This window comes from Argiope bruennichi, chromosome 11 (assembly GCF_947563725.1).
Source record: "Argiope bruennichi chromosome 11, qqArgBrue1.1, whole genome shotgun sequence".
Lineage (NCBI taxonomy): Eukaryota > Metazoa > Arthropoda > Arachnida > Araneae > Araneidae > Argiope > Argiope bruennichi.
This window is the reverse complement of record NC_079161.1, coordinates 96899481-96913385: the sequence shown is the minus strand read 5'-3', so window position 1 is coordinate 96913385 and position 13905 is coordinate 96899481.

Here is a 13905-nt window from a genome sequence, read left to right as displayed (position 1 = left end):
TAGTTAGGTTTTTTAAATGTTGATTGAAAAGAACAGGAGCTTTAGAGATATTGCTTGAAGGAAAAGCTAAGGTTCCTTAAAAGCATCGAGATCAAACAGCAGTAAATATTTACAAAATTTAGAAATGATGAAATGTATACTATTATATATATGATTAAAATAAACATATACAAATAATTAAATTCTTTAAATCTATAAATGCAATGGAATGGAATAAGAATATCCTAATATAAGAAGCACAAACATAATTTTTAATTTATATTTAATAAATGTTTCACTTGAATGAAAATGAGCTTTTAGATTCCATCTTTCGAACTGCAATTTTTCAAAAATGCAAATTGCATTAAAATATAAAAATGTCAAGTAAAACTCAATAATTACTTTCAATAAAAAAACAGTCCATTTTATAAGAACATTAAAGAATTAAAGAAAAATACAACGTTGGAATTTTTTCCCACGATATATTTCAAGAAAGCTTCATCTTAATTTTTAAATGATTCAAAGTTTTACAGTAGCATCAGATAAGTTATAATATCAAAACCATTTAGATATCAACTGCGTGATGTTTATACAAATAATACAACTTTTCTTAATGTTCAAGATGTTTTTGTTTTAGAAATATGCTTTTTGTTTGTAATACCCTTTTTCAAAATTAAAAAATAATAATGCTTGGATTTCTTTTTTACTAACAAAGAAATAAAAACATTTTTTTTTCAATTTTTATATATTCCTATTTTGAGTTATTTGTCGACAAATTAATTCAAGAAAAGTGATGAAATTGCATTCTTTGAAAATGCATTCTTTTTTTTTTATAATGCATGAAAATGCATTCTTTTTTTTCAAAACATGTATTGATCTGTATAAAACCGTAAACCGCTGTATTTCTATTCTATCTCCATATTGAAATTGAGAATTGTTCGTGTTGATTACGATTTCAATAAAAGTTTTTCAACTCATTTAATTAATTATTTCATTCAGAAATGAAATAATCCCATGAGTTTAATTAAATGACTTGCTCTACGTGCTTCTGGTATTTATTATTCCGATCACAATCGCGAGCCTTGCACAATTTAATTGAAACAGAAGATTATTTTTTTTAAAAGTTTTCTGAAACATTTTAAGCAATTGCAATTCGTTGTGGTAACGCAATTAGGAACTAATTCCATTAGAGTATTTTGAGAGCTGGTTGTTTTCGGTAAATTTTCTTTAATATCAAATTTTACAGAAAAGAATTCTGAAGATATTTTTCAAAAATATATTAATGCTTTCCTGGTAATTTACTGTGAAATGGATAATAGTATAACCATAATTACCAATGACGCACTGAAGGCGCTTAGGTAATTTTATAACAAATCAGAAATCCTTAAAACAGTCGTGGTTTCTAAATTATTTTTTTTTAGAATCAAATAATTGCTTTAAATTGCAAATGTTCAATTCGATTGAAATTTTTATTACTTATTTCAATACATTTTTTCAGATTAACTTAGAATTATAATTCTGTTTTTAGGATTTAGCTTCGTTAGCATAAATGTTAAATTAAGGAAACATGTGATTGCATATTTTCACAATTAATTTTTAAAAATTTATGTTTCCTTTTGCATTTTAACATATAACATGCTGTTAAAATAAGCTTTTACTTTCCAAGGAAGCTAATTCAATTTTGGAAATGCAAACAACCTTCTTTGTATCGTAGTTCAATGACTAATATGTGAAAACGCATGGCATTTTGCTTAGTTTTATTTCTAAGATAATAAGAATAATCCTTTCAATTTCCATGCAAGTACTGAATTTCATGTTAAATCAATTAGTATTTTCTAGTGTGTTGTGGTTTTAACTGTAATTATTTACAAGACAATTATCGCCGCTCCACCATTTAGTATTCAAGGTATAAACATATTTTGAAAGTAGACTAAACCTTTAAAACTAACTTAATTGCTTTATTCAAATTTTTAAGGAGCTGAATTTTGTAACAATTTTATTATATTTAAAAGCAAGAAAATTCGTAAAAATAACAGCGTATACGTTTCAAAAATTGATACATTTCAACACATTTTTCCACCGGCGATAGATATGTGAACTCAATATTTAACTCTCACAACCTGTATTAAAGTATATTTGTTTCATAATCCCCAAAACAAACTAAAAATATGTATAAAATAAATAGAAAATTTAAATTAAGAGTCAAATTTTCACTGTCCTTTCATGCTAACAAAATTCCAGATGGGACAAAATCGTTTTTATAAACTGAAAATTAAACTTCCTTTATAATTAATTTTTTTCTTTTTTCTTTTACAATTTCCTTAAAATTTGAGAAAAAAGAAAAGATTTGCATCAAAGAAAGATGAACTGAATAGAATGAAATTCTGTAAAATTCATTTTTACAAGCAGAATTTAAAATAGCCCTGTATAAGAAATTTCAAAAAGATGATATAGGATAATTTTCTCGTATTTTCAAAAAGAAAAAGGAGAAATTTCTTTAATTTGTAACTGTTGAAATATTATTAGTCATTTCCTAACACTAGTAGATTTTATTCATGCTCTAGCTGAAGAAAGCGTATAAGATTTGCAATAAAACTAAATTTCAAATGGATAAATGACACGTAATTGACCAAATTGTTGGGATAAAAAATGTAAGTAAGTCCAAATTTTGGAAACCAATAAAAAAAAGCAAACAAAGCCATTAACAAATAAAACAATACTTTATTTAAAATATTTTTTTCTAAAACTCTTAAAAAACGAATTTAAATCAAGATAGATTTTCCAATTCATTTGCTCATTAATGTTATGGATTTCTAATTTATTGAGGAATTTATATGTCACACAAGTTTACTACATTGCTTGTATAAATAAAATGTCGTCTTCTTAACAACAGAATAATGCGATATAATAAATATTTTTACAACTTCGATTTTTACCTATTGCACTAAAACCAATTAATCAGTAAAATTACATACATCTTATATTTTTGGCTTGGTTTAAAAACGTTTTAGCAAAGATATTTTAATTAAATTAATCAGGAGATCATTTTCAAATAATTTAATTAAGCGATAAGTTTGAAAAAGTATTCTTAACCGAGATCCATTTAAAATCTTTTGATGTAGATGAAATGTTGATATATTAGCAATTTTAATTCCTTGTTCCAAATGTCTCCAAGTCATTTATTAATGAAGCATTCTTATAGTAATTTAAGCTTAATTGGTATATCTGTGATTCCATTTTTTCTTAGGGATCTGTGGGAATTCTCTAATTATTCAAACTCAATCGTATAATGCTTACTTTTTCTGTAGTAATGAGAAGTATAAAAAAATTTGACATCAGGTGGTTGAAAAATAATCCATTTTAATGACGCTTTGCGAAAGGTGGCAAGATATACTTATGCAACTCATTAATTTCAACTGCTAAAAGAATTTTCCATTAATTGCAAAAATATAAGTTATAATTGCGAAGAATATTTTAATTTGTCTGAAGGTTTTACACCAAATATTTTGCTTTTATTAGAATTTAAAAATCATTTAAAGAATATTCTTTTAAATATTCCGGAAGACAAATTCTTTTTTAATTTGATTGCTCACGAAATAAAATTACCACCAAGGGAAGGAAATAAAAAAAAATATATATTCTGAAATAACTGATTTTTTTCTTCAAATATATAAAATAGCTAAGCAAAATAATTAATTTAAGTAATTATTAGGTATCAGATTTACGGTAGCAAGATTAAATATAATAAAAAATATTTAATTACTGTTAATTACAGAATATAGAAAATATGAGTCTCAATACAGTTATACTGATTGCTATTGTAAATCTTATGCATGATAATTACTGAAATTAATTATTTTGCTTAGCTTTTCTATATATGTGGAAAAAATCAGTTATTTCGGAATACAATAATATATATATTTTTTAATTCCTTTCCTTGGTGGTAATCATTTTATTTCTTTCGTGTGTAATAAAATCATAAAAGAAATTGTCTTCTAAGGATTTAAACAATTATTTATTTTTTTCTCATTTTTATGATGTTTAAATTAATAAAAATATAATACTAAATGTTATAAAGTGTGCTACTATTTATTTGATTAAAATATAATAGAATGCACTATTTATAATTTCAATAAAAAAAGGAAATCGTTTTACTAAAATCAATGCTCAATGGTAAAATAGAGATTCCATATATTTAGCAAACGATAATCCAAGATTGAATGCTAATATTATTTTATTTATTCGTTGAGATTTGACAGTTTTCATATAATTAAAATATAATTAATGTCTTCAAAATCGATGATCTGCTATTTTCCCCTGTTTAATTAAAATAAAAATAAATAGAGCAGAAAAATTATAAATGATAAATTTAGGATATGTGACTAAGTTTGGGATAAATCTTTTGAAAAATGTTCGAAAATTGCCTATATTTTGAAACAGAGCATAAAAAATAAATAAATGAATAAACCCATCTATGATGTAAACACCTACATACCTATAAAAAAACAACTATATACCAGTTAAATGCAAAAAGGTTTTTTTTTTTTTTTTTTTAAATGGGGCAAAAAGGATTTTATTCGCTAAAAAGAGATAAAGCAAAAGTATTCTAGTTTAGAGGTTTAATATATAATTTCTTTAAAAGTTTGCAGCTAGATTAAGGAATATATTATCTAGTTCCTGAACTGAAAAAGCTGTTTCTCTATCTTTTAATTAAATACTGAGGTTCATCAGATAAAAAACACTAAAATGTGAAGCATTTTTTTTAACATTGTGATGTATTAAAATAACTATAAAGTAGTTCTAAATGAATATATTTCTTATTCTCCAGTTCAATGACTGCCGAACATATTGATAAACTATTATATCAAATTTGAATAAAAAATATGTATCACTTTAATTTCTTTGGAACAAAAAATATGTATCACTTTAATTTCTTTGGAACAAAAAATATGTATTATATTTTAATTATGAAGTTATTTTTAAGAAAATTCTATCATGTTCGATATTTGAAAAAAAATCATCTAAAGATTTTAAATAATATTAAAATGTATGTAAAAGCAAATATAAAAATCTGTTTAACTTCCCCAAAAAAATGGAATTATAAAAAAAGTTATAATGGTTTTATAAAGAAACATGTTTAAATATTAAGAATATTAATTTTTTTACAAAAATCACATTTTTCTAAAAAACAGACTTTTTAACGTAGTCATATACTTTGAAGAAATATAAGCAATAGTTAAATAATCATTCAAATTTTATGATTAAATTCATAAAATAATTAAATTTAAAATAGAATGTAGTGTTTTCCATAAACTATTTTTTTTTTATTTGAAATAAAATTAATACACGATATTTAAAATTTAAGTTTGATTTCTTCCATCTCTCATGAGCCTCATAATCCCCTTTTTCCAAAATCATTGAATTTATTTGCAAAATATACCTCGAGGAATGTTTTTATTTCACTTATGGATCTGAACAACAATAGATTTTTTTTAATGCGAATAATAATTTATAATTGGATGCACTACACTTTTTGATGACAGTCAATGCAACTCCTGGTTTCGTATTATCGTGATAAAAAACGATGCTTCGTCGTTTCGATATTTCTAACCGTTTTTCTGTGATGTGGTCTTTCAGTTTATCTAGCTGACTGGAGTACTTATGATTTCAAATTGAGAGAATGCGATGAATAATGTATACGGTCTTAGGAGACTAAACCTTTCGAATCTCAACAAATGGACAAATGATCTTTCTGGGTGTACTTCAGATTTCACGTCAGTTAAAAAACTATTGTACTTAGACCAAGAGCATCTAGTTCTCTAGGATCAAGTCTCTTTAAAGAAAGATGCATTTCATATTAGAAGTAAAAATCATGCAATTCATAAGGTAGGTTTTCATCAATTAATGTGGAAACTGACTTCACATCGATTGACGTATCCCATCCCGATCATGTCATTATGTATCTTCATACTGGGACATTAATGGAATTATTTTGTGCACATTATATCACAAATTTTCAAGGAATTCGGTCTTCATAAGGTAAGTATCCACCGTTGCAGGGCAGCCTCTGTGGTCTTTGTCTTTCTGCTCAGAATTGGAAGCTCTTAGACAATTGTGGAAGTCGTAATAGTGGTAACACTCTTCCTCCATAAACGATTTAAGTTTCGTCTGTCCTATCTTTGCACTGTAACCGTTTCTTGGAGCAATATAGCATAACAAGTTGCAGTACTTCCTTTAGATATCCATATTGTAACGAAACTTTTTCTAATTTTGCTAGGACTGAGGGGTTCTGCGGTAGAATGCTATGAACTAAATTAGGGAGTTTCCAACTTCGTACCTGACACCTTATTGCTAGGTTGCTTAAAAATTGCTTGGTTATTGATTTACTTTCTATTATTTCTCGTTTGCTCTAAAATGTTCTTATAATTTCTGTATCTTTCCAAATATTGAAGTTTAGAGTCATTTCGTCTTGTGAATAAAAACAAATGTAAGGTTTAGTTCCTTGAATAAAGTCTTGAGTTGAGATTAGAGAGTCTTTGACTTAAATCAGCGCACGATTTATCTAAGCTACCTTCCTTTACGCGGAAATATTAAACGGTACAGAAAACATTTTTCAAAGGAATCAAATCCAGAATGCAACATACTTTAAAAAAAGTATGAAACGATTGAAGCAAACACTATAGAAAGGTAATACATAAGTATACACACTTATTTAAACGTAGCCAATTAAAGTCATTTACTACGTGGTATGAAAGAAAATTATGGTATATCCTTATGAGCATTTAATCATTCATAACTAGGGATTGCAATACCGGACCAAAATTTCAATACCGGTATTCGGTATTTTATAAATCTTAATACCGGGATACCGGTTTTAATACTGGTATTAGAAATTTTAGAAAAAGAAACAAAGTACAGGTGTTTGTTTTATTTGCCAGTTTTATTAGAAAGGGTAAATATCACAAAAAATAATCTGTAACTTACAAATTATAACAGTATATAAAGAATCACAAGAAAGTAAAGGAACAACTTATTTATTTAAATCACAAAAAAGTGTAAATATCACTATTCAGTCTGTGATACTAATACGAATTTTTGAAATGTGATTTTAAAAACCATAATGCATCAATTGTACTGCCATTAAGCCCGAAAAGTAATTTTGTGCAAAAATGACCAGCTGTCGAAAACGCTCTTTCGGCATCTACGCTAGCTGGTGCTGGTACTGTTAGCAATGCGCGATATACTTTTTCCAAGTATTTACCTCTAAATCCCTTATCTTCAAATAAATCGATTTCTTATCGGATGGTTTTGGATATAGCTGATTTATGTATTGTATTTTGGTTCGTTGATTTTTTATTTATTTATTTATCGCCAATTATAATTTTTGTTCAAGATACAATTCCTTTTCACTATCGACATTAGTGTCATCATAATCTTCGATAACTGAACAGAATTCTTTTGAATGTGGATAGGTTTGTGGGTAAAAAATTTTAAGAAAATTTACTATAAACTTGATCAGATTTGATATTTTCTTTTCTTTTTCATATTCATTTTTAAAATCATTATAATTATGTAAATACCATAAGACATTTTCTATTTCGATATGCCTTTCTTCTGTGCGATTTTTGGTATAATTTGGTATAATAATATAATTTGGTATAATTTTTTGGTATAATACATCTATTACTCCAAACTGAATTCTATGAGTAAAGCATAAATGCTGATTTGCACCAATCAACTTTCCAACTTTTTTCATAACCGTTGCTCCATCAGTCATTATGGATACAATTTCTTCTTTTAGGGATAATCCATGTTTCGCTAATTTTGATTTAAGCAATTAAGCCATTAATTAGTTAATTTCGCCCGTTAGGGAGACATAAAAACAAAAACGTATACTATTTCGCTATGTCGACGATCCCTGAACATATAGTGGAGACAATTTTAAAAATTTCTAGTAAATACCGAAAAACCGGTATTTAAACTTGTGAATACCGGTATTACAAAATTGTACAAATGGCTCTAAATACTGGTATTCGGTATACCGGTATTGCAATCCCTATTCATAACGTCTTTAAAGGATAAACTTTTCATAATTCTATGTTACTATAGTTGACTACTCAAACATCCTCGAAGACACTTGGAAAAATCTGAAATTCCGAATGACGCTACGGCATTGGAGGGAATTAAGATTGAGCCCTAATAACCATCACCGGCCATGGCACAACCCTCTCGTAAGAGGAATGTCCCATTTTCGGAAGGCAGTAGCCACCCCATACCATTTCTATACTCACCTAGACGGTTAGAATCAACAACCATTCTGGAAACTTCTCACACCCTATGTCTGAGGTGCCCTCGGGGGATAATTCTAAGGTATAAAAATTGTGCTTTAACTTAATTCAATAAAAATTCAAGATACCTGGAATAGATAGTCAGTTAATTTTGCATCAACATAAAATTATGCAGAGTCGCATTTCAAATACGTTATCACATATTATACTATGTAGATTATAAAAAATATAATTAAGGTGAGGACACTGGTCATTGAATGAAATTTCTGAAACAAATGGTAATCATCTAAGTTATGATACAGAGATCTTTAAATTTTCTTCACTCGCACCTTTATATCTTCGCATTAACTCAGGATCTGTCTTCGTTCAATTATTTTTTATTCGTTATATGAAAAAAAATTGTGTTAACTTATCATCAAAATATTACCTTTCATACTCATACTACGCAATCTGCAATTGAAATTTGTCTTCATCTATATTACACTTTTTTAATATGTAAATAAAAACATATAAATTTCTGAATTTTTGGTGTAATATAAATTCAAATTTATATTACACTAAAATAAAGGAATGTCATGATCTCAGAAGACATGAATTTAAAATTATTTTTAATTCCTTTTAATTTGTTTTATATTTACAGTTTTTTTTTTTCAAAAAATATTAAAAAATACTGAAAGGTCTTCTCAAATGATTTTTTTTCTGCGGAAGAATAACAAAAATTATATAAAAAAAATGGTTAAAGGCTGTCTTATGGTACTTCAATGGATTAAACACTCAATTTCAACATGTAAATACTACCACTATTTAATAAACTTTTCCACCTTTAAATAATTATATTTTGAATTGTACGATGTAAAGTCTTTCGTTTGAATGTTTATTTGTCAGAAAAGCAGAATGAGCATTCTGCTTGAATTAAATATTGAAGGATTAAGTAATGATTTCGTTGTTGTTATTTTAAAGTCTGAGTGTTCATAAATGTTGAGCTTCACACCACGTGATTTTGCTCAAGGTAATAAATAAATCAGGAAGGAGAATGGAACTTTACTTCAAATAGGGGACCATTACTTACTAGGAAATGTTAAACATTACTTTATGCAAAAAGATAATCAATGCACAAAATGCACAATTTTTGGCATTAGGTTTGTATGCCTATTAGTCGATTTAGCTATATATTTGTGAACATGATAGCTAAAAAGACCCACTTTGATCTAGATGGTTGAAATTTGATATATGCAATTATGATCGAATTTTTAAGTTCCTAACATATTTTGAATGAATTCCATTCACAAAAAGTTTTTCTGTCTGGCTAGTAGAATAAAATTAAGCTCCATAATTCTAAACATCAAAAGTTAGGTAAATAAAATTTGGCACGCACATGTAAAATTTAAAATGTCAATTCTTAATAAATTTTTTAACCAAATAAACCAATTCAGTGACATAAATCAATAAAATTCGTCATGAATGTCTTTTGATCATAATAAATATATGTTCAATTTTGGTGGCAAGCAATCGACAAAATCAATCGCCAGAAAAATTCAGTAAAAATACTAAATTCATGCCAAAAATCCATGTTTCATATCTGCCACTTACCATTTCCATGCAAATTATTCGAGTCGTTAAGCAAGGTCCACAACTTTATTCAGAGAAAGGGAGATGCCAAGTTTGGCACAGTTTGTTCGTTTATTTGTTTAGTTATATTAACGTCCCGTTGTAAAGCAACACTAAGGCTATTTAGGGACTGACTTCGTAATTTTGAACCGTGGTCAGATGACGAAGTCGACACCTGAGCTGGCGCTCTCCTCTCCACACCACACCAGCAGGAGGACGTTTGGTCTGACGGATTTAGCATGCAACAGACTCCCTTACACGACGTTTCTTCGGAGGAATTGGGTCTCGAACCTGAAACCTAACGGCTCACGAGAAAAAATCTTACCACCAGGCCACCGTGGCCCCATATTTGGTACAGAGTATAAAAGATCGATTTGAGGTGAATACTGCAGTTGGTTTTTTTTTATTTGAATATATAGTTTTCCTGGATTTATGTATTATTACTTCATTTTGTCAAAGACAAATGCATCATTTGAAACATTTGATATTAAAATTTTGTATTATTTCGATCAACAAATCTATTTTCATAATCATGTGGTTTGATGAGATGTAATTCGATTAATACTCTGGAAGTATTGTTATAAACAAAGGGATACATTTCTGGCAAGATTTGTAGATTCATTTTTTAAGATCTTAAACTCTAACATTGTGCTGGGACAAAAATTAATTAGTGCTGCCTGACTTCGCCATATCAAAGGAGATAAATATTATTTTTGTTAAAATGACAACAAAATAATTGCTATAGCATAAAGAAATAAAATTACAAACCCATAAGGGGCAGAATCAAGAAATAAATAATCGGAGGAAATGAACCCCAAACGAAATTTCATTTTTTGCTTTCATTCTCTATCCTTCAGAAGTTGGATTAAAAAAAATCAGTATCTTTAAAAATCCATAAATTATTTTGAAACTCATTAGAAGAAACATAAAAAAGTAATAAATTATTTTGTAGTTAATTAAGAATACGCAATTGCACAAAGTGTACAAAAACTGTTTACATTTTTTATGCGATAGTTTAGAATACCTTAGATTTATGGGATAGTGGCCAAAACTTTTGCAGGAATGTTGAAAAATCAACAGCATATCCTACTTTTGCCATTAAAGAGTTTTTAGAACATAAAAAAAATAGAAAAAGGAAGTAGTCAAAATAACTTCTCGAAATACAATAAATAATCTATGATTTTTTTCTTTTCTTTTACATTTATAACAATGCATTTAAAAATGTCAAAATTAAATTTTAAAAAAAAATCTTACAAAACATAACAACAGAAGTAATGTTTAATGAATTATTGATTGTTAAGCGTTTTGGAGAAAAAAAGAAAACGAGTAAAGAAATACACAGACAAGACAGAAAACACTTTATAAAAATTCGATTCTCTTTTCGGCTCTTTCATCCATTGTGATAATAAGACATCTTGAAGATAATAAGACAGTGTGCTTCCTTTACAAGTAAGTTATTTCACTTCATTTTATCGATTTGACAGAAACTTATTAGTCCTCCTATTTACTTTGTTTCCTACATGAAATTTTTGAATTGATTGTAAATATAAAGGAGTCATTTATTTTATCAGATTTTCAAAAGGCTTTTTGGGTCTATTATTGAGAATATATTCTATGATGAAATTGTCTGGAAAGAAAACCATATAAAATGACTGCAAAGAGGGAAAGGATTGCCTCTTCGAAGAAGTGATGAGTTCAAAGCTAACATTTTTGACGCAGGCGAAAATCACTTTAGAAGTAACGGTGCAGAAAAATGGCTTCCAAGAACTTATCATTTGTCAGACGTTGTTTCGGAGATTCATTTGTCAATAGTGGATAGCAATATGATGAATGAAAAAATGATCTTTCTCATACACTAAAGGATTAACATATAAAGAGGCGATGTTAACTTTAAATGTATGAAAATAATAAAAAGAGTATTATCTGAGTTGAATATTTCACTAACTCAGGTTAATCTTTGAAAAAAAAATGAAATTGACATTTTTAATTTAGTATAAAACATTTTTTTTATTCTATTGAATGTAAAAAATTTTTATTTCTTGGTTCCCCACTTCAAATTCCCACCTTTTTATTTAGTTAATTTTACATGCATTCTAGAAAACTGATAATTTCAGCATCTTTTTACCGTCCGAGTGAAGGGGTAAAAATCCTCAATGCCCGCAACATTCTTTTAAAGATATCTAAATTTCCATTTCCTAAGTCTACAAGCATCAAAAAAATCCCTGTGAAAATTTCATTGTAAAATCACTGAAGGGAAGCATTTCTGCTGCTTTTGCTCTTGTGTCGCGTTCTAGACTGTAGCTTTTCTTTTTGTCTGTGCATATTGTGACTCTTGCAGTAAAATAAACTGAAGCTAAATTTCAAATCTCTTCTTCCAGTCACTCAAAAATATTTAAACTGTAATTAGGAATTTAGAAATCTGTACATAACTTTGAGATTAAGTATTTAATAAAAGAAAGCTAGAAAAAGGTTGTTCTTTGTAAAGTTATTCTTAGTAGTATTAATTTGAGTACATTAACATATAATGCACGGAAATATAACTTGTTTATGCACTTTGTATATATTTGCAATTAAAGTATTTAATCTAATTTAGGAGTCATTTAAACAAACATTTTTTTTCTTTTCTTGATAATTGCTTTAAATTTATCAGGCCCATTCCAATTCATAAATAAATGTGAAAACATTTTTAAAGGATCTTTCTTATTTTAAGAGGAACGTTATTTCGTTAACATGCTTAAATCCTTATTTTAGAGAAATAAAGGTTTCTAAATAATTCTTCTATATTCTTCTATATAATTCTATTCTTCTAATAATTCTATATTCTTCTAATAGTTCTTCTATATAATTCTAATATATTCTTTTGCGATTTATAAGTTGAACGAAAATAAATTTTTATTATGCAAAATCTTAATATGAACAAACAAGCTAATCATATGTTTGCATTTTGTAGTAAATTAAAGTTTCCACAAAACTATAATGCTGTGAGAAAAAAAAATCACTACCCATGATAAATTAGAGGCTTTTGCTCTGAAAGAGAATATAGAACCAATTATTCTTTTGTTATAACTTTTAAATATTTTCATACGTTTATTATAAATGTTTTTTGAATAAGAATAGTACTTAGTAAACTCACTGCAATTTAACAGAATTTTGCCACGATACTAGAAATCTTCATACAAAGTCATGCTTTTCCTACGGTTGAAACTTTTCGTGATTTTTTAACTTTTATGCATAAATGAATTATTTTATTCCACTCAAAAGCAAAAGCAAAACTCACAGCATTTGAAAAGTTACACCTTTTTAGTATTTCTTAATTGATTTTTTTATAATTTCTTTAATATATTATTTACTAAAATCAAAAGAGATTGATTATATTTTTGTGTCTGTTGTAGCATTCAATTAAGATTTTAATCTTTAATAAATTTAATACTATTGGTTTCCAAAGCCAAGGGGAATTATTTGTGTATGCCATATATTCAAATCATCTTGTTTCGTGCAACTTGCGCACGTGCAGGAAATATAAAGAAAAAATATTTTTCATACATTTTTCTGTATATTGCTTTGAAATTAATTAATATTATTCTGTTTTTATTGGAAGCATAATTTGCTGTACTTTGGAATTTTTATATATATATATATATATATATATATATATATATATATATATATATATATATATATATATATATATATATATATATATATATATATATATATATATATATGCTTTATGTTTTGCAATCGAAAAGTATATATTTTTATCAAATGTGCAAGCTTTATTTATTCGTTTTTGCTTTCGAGAGTTTTCTTTTTATGCATACAATAAAACTTGTATTCTATCATGAAATTCGATGACATAGTACACATGGCATATATATTTATTCATTTAGTTGTTCTATGTTTCTAGTCGACAAAGAAATTTTCAGTTTAAAAGTCATCAAATTATTCAACTCTTAAATAAATTCAGAAATTTCATTTTGAATAAATAAATTATTAAATATTTAAAAATATTGCATAATGTTTTTCAAGG